Raw genomic sequence first — 17476 nt, forward strand, 5'->3', positions numbered from 1 at the left:
AATCTTGAAAAAGAACAGATTTGGAAGGCTCATATTTCTCAATTACAGAATTTACTATGGTGCTGCAGTAATCAAGAAAACGTGGTGCTGGCATAAGAAAAGACATAGAGGGGATGACTGGGTGGCTCAGTCAGTTAAGCGTCTACCTTCGGCTAATGTCATGATCCCAGGGTCCTGGGATGGAGTCCCGCATCAGGTTCCCTGCTCAAGAGGGAGCCTGCTTCTCCCTCTGCCTGCAGCTCCCCCTGCGTGTGTGCTCTCTCTCTCTGACAAATAAAATCTTTTTTTTTTTTTTTAAAGACTAGAGATCATTAGAATAGAATTGAGTTTATTTCTAACCCTCACATTTAGGGTTAACAGATTTTCAACAAGGATGTCAAGACAATAAAATGAGGAAAGAACAGTCTTTTCAAGAAATGGTGCTGGGACAACTGGATATCCACATGCAAAAACAATGAAGTTGGACCTATACTTTACATCATATACAAAATTTAACTCAAAATGGGTCTATCTAAATGTGAGAGCTAAACTATAAAACTCTAGAAGAAAGTACAGACAGAAATATTTATGACCTTAAACTAGTCAATCAATGGTTTTGTAGATAGGATGCCAAAAGCAATAACAACAATAGAAAAAAAATGATAAAATGGACATCATTAAAATTGAAAGGTTTTGTGTTTCAAAAGACACCATGAAGAAAGTGAAAAGACAACCTAACAAATGGTAGATTTTTGCTAATTCTATATCTGATAAGGGACATTTTTTCATAGACCATGTAACAAACTCTCACTACTCGATAATAAAAAGACAGTTAAACCAATTTTTTAAAATAGGCAAATGATCTGAATAGACATTTCTCCAAAGAAGATGCATACACAAATGGTCTGAAAGCATATGAAAAGGTGTTCGACATCACTACTATTAGGGAAATGTAAATCAAAACCAAAATGAGATACCCACTTGGCATCCACTGGGATGACTAAAATCAAAAGACAGATAATATATTGGTGAAGATATGGGGAAATTGGAACCCTCATATACTACTGGTGGGGATGCAAAACGGTGCAGCTACTATGGAACTGCAACCACTAGCATTTCCTCAAAAGGTTAAACATAAAGTTAACCATATGACCCAGCAATTCCACGCCTAGGTGTATATGCAAGAGAAATGAAAATATATATCCACATAAAAATGTGTACACAATGTTCAAAAGTGGAAACAATTCGTATGTTGTATTCCTATACAACATTCAATGGATGGACGGATAAATAAAATGTTGTATATCGATAGAATGGACTATTATTTGGCAATAAAAAGGAATGAAGTACTGATAATGGTACACACTACAATGTGGACGAACCTTAAAAGCATTATGCTAAGTGGAGGAAGCTGCTCACAAAGAACCAGATGTTATACGATTTCACTTAATGGGAAATGTCCAGAGTGGGTAAATCAATAGAGACAAACCGTTACCAGGGCTGGTGGATTTGGGTGGGGGGAAATGGGAAATGACTGTTAATGGACACAAGATTTCTTTGGGAGATGATGAAAATGTTCTAAAATTGCTTGTGATGATGCTTGTACAACTCTGTAAATAAACTAAAAAGTTTTGAATTGTGCACTTTAAATGATTGAATTGTAAGGTATGTGAATTACATATCAATGAAGTTGTTATAAAAAATTAAAAATTGCTTGACCTCATTCAATATCAGATAGATACAAATTAAAACCACAGTTATACATTGTTCTATTCAAAACAAGCGGGGAGGGGCGCCTGGGTGGCTCAGTCGCTAATCGTTAAGGGTCCTGGGATTGAGCCCTTCTCAGTGGGGAGTCTGCTTCTCCCCCTCCCCCTCCCCTGCGTGTGTTCCCTCTCTCGCTGTGTCTCTCTCCGTCAAACAAATAAATAAAATCTTAAAAAAGAAAAAAAACACAAGTGGGGAAAATTTAAAGTTTGGAAAGTGTCAAGTGTTAGCATGGCTGGAGAACAGTGAGAACTGCCATCTGCCGCTTATGGGAGTGCAAATTAGAAGCACCACTTTGGAAAATGCTTTGGCAATGATTTGTACACATCCTATGACCTAGCAAATCAGTTCTTTTCACAAAAACATCAGGAGACGTGAGCAATAATGTTTACAGCAGCTTCTGTTGTGAGAGCAAAAGACTGGTGCAACCCAGACGTGCAACTCTGGGATGGATTCAGTTGGCCAGGACCCTCAGGCACTTTATCAGTTGTCCCACGGAAACCACCCACAGTGGAGGAGAGGACATTCTGGAAGTGGAAGTTGGGTGCTATGAGGAAGGGGGAATAACCAAAAATAACCAGCACCATCACAAAACAAATACTCTCTACACACCAGGGCTTGTTTGTTTGTTTGTTTGTTTTCCTTTTACCATTGGCTCAGGACCCACAGGGAATATGGGTGTGATTGACTAACTCCCTCAAACTCCTGAAAAGTGTGGAATCATAGAAAGAAATGATATGAGGGTCAGGAAAATGGCGGCTTGGCAACCAAGTATTTTCCAAGGTGCAAGATGGGACTCTGGGGTGACAGACACGGTCTCTAGCTATGAATAGAGGAAAAGTGACAGTAGGCAGAAGGCAACTCACCCCCCTTTTGTCCCCTGACTGTATCCCCTGCCCTAGAGAATCAGGGACAGGGACAGAGGAAGCCAGTGGAGGCTCCATTGCTGAGCTGGTTCAAAACCTGTGTTACCCACATTCACCACTCCTCCACTCCCCACCCACTCGCCAGGGGCCGGGGAGAAAACCAAACGGATGCTCCTTGCTTTCCTTCTTGCCCCTTCAGCCACAGAAGTAGAGCCTGCCTTATCGCTGGGAAAAGGGCTCCTTCTTTCTTCCATCTGAAGTGGGTTCCCAGCTCCTCTTGCCACTAATCATTTATTTTCAGAGTGTGACATTTTCCCATACTTGTTCTTTCTGTTAATAAATCCTCACTAATTATTTATTTTCTAAGCGTGACATTTTCCCACATTGTCCTTTCTATTACTGAATCCTCACCTGTCTTACCATCTCCCCAGGTGACACTGACACCATCGATTTGCTCCCTCACCACAACTTCCTCTTCTGGCCACAGATTCTTAAAAGCATCTCAGGAATCCCTCCTCAGGCTCCGACTCTTCCCCTTCCACCAGCGGTAAGCAAATCTCAGTGTCAATTGAAGGATTTCATGCCCTGAATCTGCAAACCAGGGTCATCTGTCAACACCATTTACCTAAGGTGGTAAAACCTGTGAATTATGATTTTTAGACAGGTTTTGTTTCTCTAGAAAAAGGCAGCAGGGAATCTTATAGGCCACAGAGGGAAAGGGTTTTAAGTGGGTCTGCAAGGACAAATATGTATCTATACATTTTTTATGTAGACACATAAATCATATATAAATATAGTATATATAAATAATGTAGTAATGTTTCAGCAATTCAAGTGGATTTTACCTTTTAAAAGTTCAGCTATTTTGCTGATAAATATGACAAGATTTACATATAATGCTTGCTTATTTTCACCTAATACCTTGTAACATAACTAAAGAGTAAAAAGGCCTTTTCAGTCTTCTACTATTTAAAGTTTCTTTGGTTAGGGGTGCCTTGGTGGCTCAGACGGTTAAACCTCCGACTCTTGATTTCGGCTCAGGGTCATGAGATTGAGCCCTACGTTGGGCTCCGGGCTCAGCAGAGAGTCTGCTTGAGATTCTCTCTCTACCTCTCCCTCTGTCTCTTCCCCCCTCTAAAATAAACAAATCTTAAAAAAAAAATAGTTTCTTTGGTTATCGTTCATGTCATTATTTGATTCACAGTACACATCATTCTCTCTAGGAGATTCTTGAAAAATCATTTTACTATGAAGTATCTTATATTTACTTTGTCTACTACTATTATACACTTCTTGCTTTCAAGAAGTATTTGAGGAGGTGTCTGGGTGGCTCAGTTGGCTGAGAGTCTGCCTTTGGCTCGGGTCATGGTCCCGGGGTCCTGGATCAAGCCCCGTGTGGGGCTCCCTGCTCAGCAGGGAGTCTGCTTCTCCCTCTGCCTCTCCCCTGAGCTTGTGCTCTCTCTCTCTCACTCACTCTCTCTCTCAAATAAATAAAATCTTAAAAAAAAGAAGTATTTGGGTGGCTCATAATAAAAAACCTAAAAATAATAAAACTATAATAGTAGAAAATAAAAGCCATGCAAAAGAAAGAAAGCAAATATGTTTAACTCATTAGCAAATAAAGCTATCATGATTGAACATTAACCTGAGCTTCCTAGCAGCCAAAGTAAAAGGGGAAACAGAAACCATACCAACTCTTCAAATTTGAAAACAGGTTTGGTTTTGTTCTGCAACCAAATCTAAAAGGAGTATCCAAAAGGAAACATTCATTCATTCATTCATTCATTCATTCATTTGAAAATGACTTATTTAATACTTCCAAGGAACCAAATCCTGTATAACATACTGGGAATACAATGTTAAACATTTCAAAAATGGTCTCTGCTCTCATTTAGGATAGACTCAAGTAAAACTTTTAATGTGAGGGTGGGTGGAAGTTAGATTTACGTAAAGAGGTAGCAGAATCTGCTCCCAGGAGTCCTTAAGAGTGCATGCTTACCTACTCGGGCTTACATGAACTTGCCTAAACTCCACGGATTAAAAAACGGCCTTATTTTGCAAACTTGTGGCCATATCATGGCGTTCCCTTCCATACCTCCTATTTAAGTAAAAGAGAGACAAGTACGAAATGCAGTTTATGATAGAAACATTATGATTCAGACTCATATTTAAGGTTGAATAATTTAGAGATTGAATAAAGAGGAGGAAGTTATATCAGACTTTTTTGTTCTTTTTCAGTTTGCCAAGAGTGAGTGGTCAGAGGAGAGTGCAAGGAGAGAGGAGAAAAGGAGGAAGAAATGGAGAGAGGGAGAGAGGAGAGTCTGAGGAAGTGAGCATGAATGTGAGAGAGAGCCTCTGCTTTAAAAGGAATGTGATGTTGAGAAAGGCTGACAGGCAGAAAACAAGCCCCAGTGTTGTTGCTATGGTTACTGGACCATCTGTGTTCTTGCCTACCATACACCAAAGGGTTATATAACCTAGTAGCCAGCTAAATATTACAATGGACCTAACAGTGACATGAGTTATTTTTGTCATTTTTAAAAAGGGTGATTCTAAATCAAATTGCAACATTACACAACTGCTCTTTATGTCTACTTCCACATGAAGCGCTCTAGAATGCTAGTACAATTCCCCTTGAGGGCATCAAGAAATATCTGAAGTATTGCAATGGCCCTGATTTTCAGTCTTTCAGAGACCATTATTCCTATTTTTTTTTTTTTTGAAGTAGGCTCCATGTGGAGCCCAGTGTGGGGCTTGAACTCACAACCCTGAGATCAAGATCTGAGCTGAGATCAAGAGTCGGGCACTTAACCGACAGAGCCACCCAGGCACCCCTTATTAAATTTATAATTAGGCAATGTCCCAGCAATTGATATATTCATATGTTTTCAATTGCAGTTGATTTACAAATAAACCAGAAGTAGACTAAAACACAAGAACTATCGTCTACAAGGAAATGAGGCTCTCCATTGACCAAAACTCGAATTTTCCTCAAATGTGAGGTATGCAAAGAATATATTCTCCCCAGCGGAGAAATATGAATATTCTAAATCCATCTCTCACTAGAAATAGAGCTTTCTTGTGCAAGTTCAAGGGAACTGTGGTGAGAATTGTATCACAACTAGCAGAAAAACCAGCCCTGAGCCATCCCACCTACCCATGCCCCACAGCATGATTTATGAGAAATGCCAGCTGCAGAGAAGCCACTTTTAACCATGACAAGTTCGAATTGAGCAGGTGTTGGATTTTGCCAATTTCATCCCCAAATGGCATCCCCAAATCCCTTTCCCTTCCATTACCTCTTATTTAAGTAAAGGAGACACAAGTAAGAAATGCAGTTTTATGATGGAAACATTGTAATTCAGACTTGTATTGAAGGTTTGCATAATTTAGAGGTGGAAAAATCTCTAAAGAAGGTCAATCACTCCTGAGTGTTTATTTCTAGCCCTTAGCTCTTCCCCATAGGTATCTTGCAGGCACCTACCTCAAAGTCCACGTGTCCAAAGATTAATTCAACTTTTCCACTTCCTATCACTTGTGCTGCTTTCCCTATCCCAGTTAATATCCAAGCTAGAAAGTTCAAAGCTATCTTCAATCTTCCCACCTCCAACCACATTAGCCACAGGGCTTAGGTGAGTTAGTTCACTTACCGTGTCTGAGCCTGGGTTTATCTCAATTGCCAAATGGATTCCTTTCTTCGCAAGTTAGTGATGAAGGTTAAATGAGAAAGTGTGTGGAGAATGCTCAGAACAGTGCCTGGCATAGTAAATGCTCAGGAAATGATGGTGGTTCCATGATTATCCCTCACCAGATGACTGCATGGGCTCCTAATCCATCTTTCTGAGGGCAGTCAGTAACATCCCATTTTGTCCATGCTTACCCCACGGTGCACCACATATAATCATTTGTCTGTTGCAGTTTTCCTGTCCTTGTATCATCATTGTGTGTTGGGTGTGTGGGGAGCAGAAACTTGCCTTTTTGTTCACAAATTTCCAGTTGGAGAGAAGCCTGTCTGAGCAGCTGTACACGAGGGCACAGGGAACTCACCCTTCCGCATTTGAACTTGATGGAGATGACTAAATCCCAAACTTGAAGCAGGAGTCATAATGGGATGAGCCACGGGGGTGGTGGTGATTAGTGCATTGATTTATTTTTTTATTTTATTTTTTTAAAGATTTTATTTATTTATTTGAGAGAGAGAGAGAGAGAGAATGAGAGATAGAGAGCACGAGAGGGAAGAGGGTCAGAGGGAGAAGCAGACTCCCCGCTGAGCAGGGAGCCCGATGTGGGACTCGATCCCGGGACTCCAGGATCATGACCCGAGCCGAAGGCAGTCACTTAACCAACTGAGCCACCCAGGTGCCCTAGTGCATTGATTTAGTTGGGTGGGGTGTAGTAAAGGGTTTGCAAAAATGGCTTGCCTCAATATGTCCCATCCCTCAAGCTTTTTGCAACATGGCTTTGCCACTTCTCTCCTCAGGAGGCGGAGTCTGTTTTCTGTTCTCTTGAATCGGGGCTGGCTTTGTGATTTGTTTTGACCAAAGAAATGTGGCAGAAGGGACACAAGTCTTATAGCTTCTGTTTAGAAGGTTTTCTAGCTCTCTCCTCACACTCTGGGGATGTTCCCTCTGAGAACTCTGCCTTGGGACTACCACACTGTAAGAAAGCTCAAGGTGGTTCTATGGAGAGTCTACATGAGGTAAGATCAATGTGCTGTGGCCGACAGCCCCCCGCTGAGCCCACCACCAGCCAATCTGCCACATGGGTACCACCCCAGGAATGATGCCAGGAGAGATCAGCAGGACAGTCAGGCAGGCGACCCACAGAATTGTGAGGAAAAAATAAATTGTTGAACTACTAATCATACAAATGAATACCTTCATAATCTTGTTCCAATCTATTACAGTTTAATTTCCTACTCTCCGCCCTTGAGGTAGCATGAGGAATTCTTCAGACAAGTATTAAGATCATAACTTTCTTCACAAACCACCTTGAATTTTCAATGTTGTGGTAAGGCTGTAATATTCAGTCAACTTTAAGATGCGGGAAATTAGTTCAATGAGTACCCCCATTCAAATGTTAAGTGCCAATATGAAATGTGTGGCACAGGAATTCAAGCAGCTGAACAAGCATTGTTGTTATCTATTGACTGCCAGTCCAGTATTCAGCACGTGAGAGCCAAAATGCAAGTTTTGTGTAGAAAACTCGGAACATGTGTGGTTATTACGGTCAGTCTGTTTAAACACATCCAAAAGAGAAATCATTCCTGCTGAGTGAATCAGGAAATGAAAACAGTGTCTGAAAGCATTCTGGTAGAACTGGTCACTAGGACGCAGATTTCATCTGGAAATAGAATCATGATGGAAAATTTTTACTTTGGTTAGTTCTCCTGGACATTAGATTGCCGACTTAATCATTATTAATCCGCAGTGGAAGAAGCCAGAGGCTACTCATTTAAAAGAAGCAACAATGTAATGAAACTTTAGGGCGCCGTTAGATTGGTCTTCTAAACCTAACCGTGCAAACTGGGAAACTGAGGCTGAGGGCTAGAAAGGGCCTTTCCGGCGGTGAGAGATGGTCTGCCAGAAGCTCACAAACCCGGCTGGCGTTCTATTATCCCAGATGGGGATTGCAAGCGTCCTTTCTCCTGAAGGAAAGGACAAGTCTGCCCTGTTATGTCACTGGGTCAGCTTAACGTCTCGGGAGGATCCTTACACAGAACGTTTAGGTGTTTGGTGGTGGGGCATCTATTTTGTTTTTCCCAACTCTTTCTAGTCATATACACATCTATAGCTATATTTGTATTCATTGGCCTCCGAAAACTTTTTTTCATGTTGGGCATGAGCTACCCTTGCTGGGCGAGTTCAGAAGTTTCCGCTCTCGCAATTCTGGTTACATTGCCTCTTTCCGACCATGCTGAGTACTGCTGCAGAGTTAAAACTGGAACCGACACTAGTGCGTCACAGTAAAACAGTCTGAGCCTTAGTACCTGGCTGGCTGGCTGGCAGACCCTTTAGAAACCGTTTGCCTTTTGGTTAAAATGTCACAGGTCACTGTGTCAAGGAAATTGGATATTTGGCTTTTTAGAAATCAGAAACTCACCTTCCTCCTTCTTTTTACTAAACACCATACCTTTTTGTCATTTAAACCCAGGACAATTTCCTTCTTCAGATGAATTTATATAAATTAACAGTTTTTTTTCATTTATTTACACAACTAAATGTGGATGAAAAGTTCTGCCAGTGGTACACATCCTATGAGTAATGCCACTGTTACCTACTACTGCACTTTCATTTTATTTTTTTTAAGAAAACTATTTTGGCTTTGGATGTTCATTATTTTCAGAACTCCACTTTGGGCTCCAGTCTTGAGATAGACATGAGTATTTTTTTTCCTAGTTGTTTAAAAGGAAAACACACTTGGTTTCTTTATCAGAATAGAGGAGACACCCCTCTACGGTACATTTTTGGAATTCTTCAGATGTTTAAAAGGGACTTCATGGCTGACTTTACTACCAGAACCCCAACCATCTTTCCCCCAGCACTCTTTCTATAAGAACATAAATAACCTTGTTTCGTAACACACCCTTACACACACGGGCCTTGATTGCTCCCAGATTCAATGTGATCTCTGTTGACGCTGTTTGGTTCAGCTGGTCTTAAAATTTTCGGCAGTGAGGAGTTTCCTACCCCCAGCTGATTCCCTGTAGCTTCTGAACCCACAACAGGGAAACTCTAGCCTTGCAAGAGAAAATGCATAAATGAGAAAGCCTGCAGCCTGGTGGACGGATCCAGAGATGGTGAGCAGAGCACTAGAATATTAGGGTCAGAATGCACAGCTGGACAAAAAGCTCATGCGGGGGTCCCAATGTACCTGGCAGAAGGCGGAATTCCTGGCTCTTCTTATCTCTTCTTTTCTCATCTTCATTATCATTTCCCTCCCTTCTTTAAATCCATAGTCCTGTTGAGTACTTACCCCACAGATCTACAGCATTACTGGATATTCCAGCCTTTCTTCAGTTCTTCTCTCAGAGACTGGGAGGTACTTCTCTACTGCCTGGTCCTACCCTGCCGGGACAGCCGTACCCAGCACAGACGCATTGTGACCTTGGGTGTTTCATCAATCACAAGAGAAGTAACATGAGACTGGAAAAGGGCTCCCCATGGCCTCCTCGGAGGACAGTTACCAACATCACCTGGATCAAGGTGTACCAGACTCATCCCTTCAGTACCTCTTACTCTTTTAGTCTCCAGATTATCATCTGAATTTTCATGGATGACAGGTTTATTCTCCCCAGTCTAGCTAGATTCAGTGTTAGCTTCCTATAGGTAGATAAGAAACATGTTTAACCCATTTTATTACCCAAAGGTCTTGGCACATGGTAACTGCTCAAGAAGCTCTGACTTAAGAGGATCCAGAACCTCCTCCAAAAAGATTACAGTTCAAACCGAGGACACTAACATAGTAACTCGGGGCACTATGACAATGGTTTGGTAAAGATTCCGAGTGTCTCAGCATAACTGAGCATATTCAGGGGGAAAATTCTGTCCATGACCTACAAAATTTCTCCCCCAGCCCCAAATTCAACCTAGGAATCTGGCTTCCTATCTCAGATCAGAGCTCCCTGGAGTACTTGTTGAAACTCCAGATGTTCTACCCGCACCCCCACTCACCTTACCTTCAATTTTGATTCATTAGATATGGGATACAATTGGAAAATGTCCATTTATTTTAAGTTGCCTAGGTGATTGTCTGATGCCTAGCATGGTTTGGGTACACTGCCCTCAGGGAAGGCTGAAATGCAGAGTCCTGTGCTAAGAGACTAATCCTCCACACCCTGCAAAATTGCTGGGGAGACTGAGGGTGTAGCACTCCAGGGACCTAACAATCTGCTTCTTATCAGGGTTAGAACAGTGAGGAGTAGAGAGTCAAGTTGATCATTTACACTAAAACATACATTCATGGTTGGTGGGAGAGGTGCCTTCTTATTGGCAAGCAATAGGATTTCCCCTTGTGTGATAAGCTCCTTTTCCATTCATGACATTGGACATTGGGGTATGTATTTGAGGCCGGGGTGCTCATACTAAGGAGGTAGCATTGTTTTATAAGAGGAAAACCTATATAAAGGGCAGAAAACACGGACTATTTGAAAATTCTGTTTGACTACCAAGGACATTGTTTAGACACATCCAGACGAGTTTGACTAGCTGAGAAGGAATGGCCATATCCGATACTGGCTTTGATTCAAGAATGTGCCCTGCCTTTTTCCAGGTTCAAGGTTCCACCTGTACCACCCCTGCCCTCCCCCTACTGACAAACAGCTTTCCCAAGCAGAGGAGTTTCTTTCTTTCATTCCTCACGTTTCCGTCCAGCCTCATCCATTCCCAGGCCTACCGTATGGTTAAGTCAACAGAGCCAAATGAGCTGGCACAATCCTTTTTTCTATGGCAATTATTAAGAGTTCATTTTTACACAGCTGATCTAATGGCCATATTGATCCAAGCAGTCACATAACTATATTTCCATTAGTTTTCAGGATTCCAAAACACTGAATCAGCCATGTTTCAGCCTGGCTGCCTTTATTATAAAGGCAGTCTTATTATCCACTAATGCAGCAAATATGCCTATGGACACAAAGTTAAAAGAGGCTGGCTAGAATCTTCTCATCCATTTATCTGACCAAAGAAGGCAAGCTATTCAAGTCTTATTTCTCGTGTAACCCAGCAAATGGAGTTATTATTACATTTTATGCACACGGAAGGCACATTTCCAGTGTCAAATTAGAGAATTTTAGAAATGTCATTATGCAACCTGTTACAGGTTTTAGAGATATGCTGCCTGAGATACCGTCTGCCTTTCCATACATTGACTTTACACTTGCTTGTTCAAAGATTGCAAGACATTTTGCTGACATTCTTATTCCGGAGCAAAGGAAGGCACAATATTACCGCTCTTCTTCTTCTTCTTTTTTTAATAGTGTTGAAAGATTCCAAAGAAGCAAATTGGAAGAGTGAAATACAATTTAGATGGAGGCTTCAAGTCCAAGATTGCTGTTAATTAGTTATATAACCTTGGATTGTCACTTAACTCATTGAGCTCACTTTTCTCAATCACGAATTTTTTTTTCAATCAACATACATTTCTTGAATTATATGTAAATATTTAGAGTCAAAAGAGTCTCATAAATACAGTGCTTCAGGAGTTCATGCTTTCGGCTTAGAGAAGGTCTTATGCCCTTGAAGCCAACGGGGAAGCTGCGCCCCAAGTTGCCTTGTGCACAAGAGAGCCACTCTTATCTTCATAAATGCCCCCACAGTTCACAAGTTGTGAACTCGATGAATAAGGCCCTTTGGTACCGAAGCAGATGTTTTTCGTAATTCTTATTAACTCTGTTAAAAGAAATCATGCAGTGAGGACCTAATAAAAAGGCTTGGACTTTATTTTACCCAAGACAAGTTATTCTGAAAGTAACTCAGAGTAGTTTTTTTTTTTTTTTTTTTTTTTGACATTCACGTTTAGGATCAAGTTGTGACTGATACTCCAGCTCTCATCCCTCCCCTCTGGCTTCAGGGCAGGTTGAAAAATTTTCTTCCCAATTGTTGTCAGTCCCATGACTAAGATCTCATGTTCTGGACACATAACCTTCTCCACAAGGTCCGACAGTGTCCAGGAATTTCATGCATATCTGTCATATTTCACAGTAGTGCCTGGCACACAAGTAGACCCTCAATAGAGGTGTAGCATATGAATAGGCAGTAAGCAAATGAACGGATACAACTCCCTCTTCAAGCCCTGTCGCACTTTTTCTCTTTACTCTTCAGGCCCCAGGCTCATCTCCTGTAGAACTAGGGGTGAGTTGCGTGATCTCAGGCCCTATCCTGCCTTCTACACAAAGTCTGACAGAAAAAGTCCTTAATCCCAGAAATAGGAGACCTGGGCACGAGAGGCACAGAGGAAGCACTCAAATTAAAATTAATTAATTGAATTCAGTCTGTATTCAAGTCTTGGATTTACAACTAACTACATAATGTGTGGGGTTTTTTTGGTAAGATTCTAAACCTAGGTTTTCCTACATATAAAATAAAGGAATTAGACTAGGTCACCTTGACTATCTCTTTCAGCTCCAAGTTTCTATGATTTTGTAATTTTATATACTGGCTTTACCCACAGCTTGGATCCATAGCCTAATCCTTCTGTATGGAGCCTGAGAGACCCTGAACTGATCCTCAAAAGGATTCTAGGTAACCAGGTAACCTTTCTGAGTATCATTGTCCTTGTCTACAAAGATGGGCAACAATCCTAGGGCTATTTTGTTGCTTAAATAAAATAAAGGATATGAGATACCTGGAAACATTCTTGACAAATAGAATGTGCCCAACATCCATTTTGCGTTTATTTTTGTGTGTGGCGTAAGAAAGTGGTCCAGTTTCATTCTTCTGCATGTGGTTGTCCGATTTTCCCAACACTATTTGTTGAAGAGACTCTCTTTTTTCCATTGGATATTCTTTCCTACTTTGTCGAAGATTAGTTGACCATAGAGTTGAGGGTCCATTTCTGAGTTCTCCGTGATGAATGGATAAAGAAGATGTGAGATACATAGATAGATAGATAGATAGATAGATAGATAGATAGATAGATAGATAGATTATGGAATATTAGCCATCAAAAAGAATGAAATCTTGCCATTTGCAATGACGTGGATGGAACTAGAAGGTATTATGCTAAGGGAAATAAATCAGAGGAAAATATCATGATTTCACTCATATATGGAATTTAAGAAACAAAACAAATGAACATAGGGGAAGGGAAGGAAAAATAAAATAAGATGAAAACAGAGAAGGAGGCAAACAATTAGATACTCTTAACTATAGAGAACAAACTGAGGGTTGCTGAAGGGGAGGTGAGTAGGGAAAAGGGATAATTGGGTGATGGGCATTAAGGAGGGCCCTTGATGTAATGAGCACTGGGTGTTATATGCAACTGATGAAACACTAAATTCTACCTCTGAAACTAATAAAATAAATAAGTAAATAAATAAGAAGGTGTCCAATGAATGATAGTTGTTGCTGTTTTTATTATCAAATAGTAGCCTTTTCTCTTTTAGCTAATAGAGCTTAGTTAAATCAATTGGCCTTAAATTAACTACAGTATATAACTCAAATCTCTAGTTTGGAAATATTCAGTCATGGAGTCCAGTGTTGGGCAAATCCAGATTCTAATAATAGATGAGCCAGTTAATAGCTGTGTAACCTCAGACAAGTCACTCGTATCTGTAAAATATGAATCATTATGCTTCTTTTATTGATTTTCTGGAAGGATTAATTGTTTGTAAAGAATCTGGCATGGGGGGGCGGCACCTGGAGGGCTCAGTAGGTTAAACGTCTGCCTTTGGCTCAGATCATGATCCCAGGGTCCTGGGATGGAGCCCTGAGAGGGTCTCTCTGCTCAGTGGGGAGTCTGCTTATCCCTCTCCCTCTGCCCCTCCCCCCACTCAGGGGCTCTCTCACTCTCTCTCTCTCTCAAATAAATAAATAAAATCTTAAAAAAAAAAAAGGATCTGGCATGGGAATAGTTCCCAAAATATCAGCTATAAGCAAGTCCATGATGTTAAGCAATGTTGGGCTCTGGGTTTTTTATAACTTTACCATCCATGGAAGAGAACAGGTATGTGTAGTCTGTTACAAATTCCATTCTCCCAGTCGCAGCCTATAGTGATTTCTGCCAACATTCCCCATGATTGTTTTTTTCCCCTAACCCCACCTTGTCTAGGAACTTCCGGATTATTATCAAGGATCTGATATTAAGTGAGTGAAAAAAATTTAACTGATTTCAAACTGCAAACCTACTCTCTGTTACAGTGCTGCTAAAGTACATGCTTGGAATATCTAAGTAATCCTAACCATGGAATAATACAAAAATAATTTTGATTTGACTTTGGAAATGAAGTTTGGGATGTTGCAGAAACAAAACGTCCTCTCTAATTAAGTTCTACCTAGGATAAAATGAATTCCCATTTCCTGAGCTCACATCAACTGAAAGCAGGAAGAGACAGCTCAAAAACCTACTTGGTTTCAGAGAAGCCCAACTTGCTCAATGTTAAATATTTGCTACAGAAATCCTCTAGCAATCAAACCAAAATTGAGTACTCATCAAGTTGGAAATGTGAACTGATTCTATGAATTCAGCCGGCACAAGCCGGTCCCACTCACATTCATCTGTGTCCCTCCTGGACAACTAAGGACCTGGGGGCGGCCAACAAGGACATCCCATTGCTGACCCTGCTGTCAGTGGCTTTGTCCAGGGGACCTCAGGCTCCCCACTGAGGAAGGCCAGTCTTACTGGAAGTGTTATTACCTGAGTCTTACTGCAACTTTTATTACCTGAGGGGCAGCAGGTGTGGAGATACCTCTGGGGGGCCCTGTTAACCCCAAAGGCAAACAGCACTCTGTTTAGACCATGGCTAATAAAAAATCAACCAGCCTGTCCTTTTCAGAATCAGAAATGAAAACAATCTGTAACCTAGAGAAGGAAAGAGGAACATTCACTGGAGTGAAATAGACTAATATTTGAACATTTTATTTCAGTTTATAGTATACTGTATTATAATCTATAGTTTCTAGGGACATTTGGGGAAAATAATGTAGAGAAGGACTTGTATTCTTCCTCAATGCCAGGGAGCATTCGTACTTAAAGATAAGGCTCTATGTAAATGTGACAAACAGTGGATGAACTTTGGAACTCCTACCTGGCAGATAATTCACTGATCAGAAGCTATAATAGATGGGACTCTCTATCTTTTGTATTTTATCAAAAAAAAAAAAAAAGCCACATTCGTCAGGAGCCAGTGCTCATGGCACCAAAAGGACTGCTTTCCTGCTTTTTGTTCTGCCTTTTGAAAGATGTATGAGGTCGGGGAGTTTATTTGACCTCCCTAACCTGCAGTTTTCATCTGCAATATTGAGAAGGCACTTACTGAATTGACAAGAGCTATACACCAGACAAGGTATTGGTAGTCTCTGGCTGGTCCACTTTTGGTCTCCATGGTTGTGCTCCCTATGAATTAGGGTTTTTACCCATGTCTAGGCAATGCTGGGTGAACAGTGGGTACTTGGCAAGCAAATGATGATGAAGAAACTGAATGTGGATAATAATGTCCCAGACATATGTCAACCGTTTTATGGTTCACAAGGCAGGGCCAAATATTTAAAATGATTTGCTACTTTCAGCAACTCTATCAAGTAGGTATTGTTATGCCCCTTTTGCAGAGAAAGAAACCCAAAGAGCTAATGTGAGAGGTCAAGGTGAAGGCATCCAGCTCATTACCTGTTGAATGGCAGAAGTTCCATCCAAGTCTGGGCTGTTCCCAGATTGACACGGAGCAGATTTAATCCCTATCTTCATACTCTTAAGTCCTGACCCTTTCCTTGATGACAAAGCCACATTTTTTAAATAAGAAATGGAAAATGTAAGTGTCGTTTTCCTCATTTTGCTTCATAATAGATGCCACATAATGTGTCTGGTTCCTCTCTCTCAGTAAGGCTAAGGATGGGAAACACTAAAATACAGAATATTTGTATTCAGCTTCTCCAGGCTTCCTCCTCAGTTCATTTCTTGTTCTTTGTCCAGGCTTCACACTTCCTCCTTCTCTGGTGCTGCTTCAGCTTCTTTTATTGCCCTGAGAGACAGGTTGGTGCAGTTGTCCCAGGTGGGGACAGTGCCGCCACGTCACCTGGTTTACGGCACTGCCACTTACTAACTACATGACCACATCAAGTTCCTCAACTCAGACTTCTCTCCTTTAAGTGGGGATGGCACTCGCTTCATAATGTGACCGCAATTCGATACGAGTTCACAGAAGCAAGCTCGCGCAGTGCCTGGCTGCTAGGAAGGGCGCCGTGAATGTTAGGTGCTGCTGTGGTCACTCAGGAAAGTCATCCCATTAACTCATCCTGACTCAAGTGTGACATACGTTTTTGGAGGCGGGGGGCGGTCCTAAGCTCTTTCACATCTTTGTTTAATGCTGTGGTCCTCAAGCTTTAGGACTAACCAGAATCACCTGAGAAGCTATCCACCTTCTTATGAGTCAGTAAGCGTGGGTGAGCCAGGGCCACTGCCCCCAAGCAGGCCTAAGAGGACCAATGTTTAAAAACCACTAGATTAGGGGCGCCTGGGTGGCTCAGTCATTAAGCGTCTGCCTTTGGCTCAGGTCATGATCCCAGGGTCCTGGGATCGAGCCCCGCATCGTGCTCCCTGCTCCACAGGAAGCCTGCTTCTCCCTCTCCCACTCCCCCTGCTTGTGTTCCCTCTCTCGCTGTCTCTCTCTGTCAAATAAATAAATAAAATCTTTAAAAAACAAAAAACAAAAAACAAACCACTTTAGTATATAAAAGGCTTCCGAGGCAGAGACCATAGTTGGTTTCTAGTCACATGACCTGGGACCTGTCACTTACCTCTCCACACCACATACAAAAACTAGGAATAAAAATAATTCTCTTGTGAGGTTACTGGGAGAAAAAAGTAAAAAGTTTATAAAGGCATCACAGTGGATCCACTCACTTGAGTCGTGTATGTGAAAGGAAACTTGGAGAAGTTCTAATTAATTGTATTTGCATTAGAAAAGGAAAAACAGACTTATGAGGTTAAGTTAGTAGGTGCTCAAAAAACGCTCATTGAAAGCTGACCTAGCCCTTGAACTTCAGAGCCGGGGCTTGAACTTGTGTTTCCTGTGACTCACATTCAGGATCTCAACAAAATTCCAGGCTCTAACACTTCCCTGTGGAGCTCACTCTCGTATGTTACCTTATTAGGGTGCAATCCTCTCAGAATCTTTAGAAGGAATCGTGCTTAACACACAGCACAAGATG

The sequence above is a fragment of the Callorhinus ursinus genome, unplaced genomic scaffold (genome assembly GCF_003265705.2).
Source record: "Callorhinus ursinus isolate GAN/ISIS: 27379988/994484 unplaced genomic scaffold, GSC_fseal_2.0 scaffold6, whole genome shotgun sequence".
Lineage (NCBI taxonomy): Eukaryota > Metazoa > Chordata > Mammalia > Carnivora > Otariidae > Callorhinus > Callorhinus ursinus.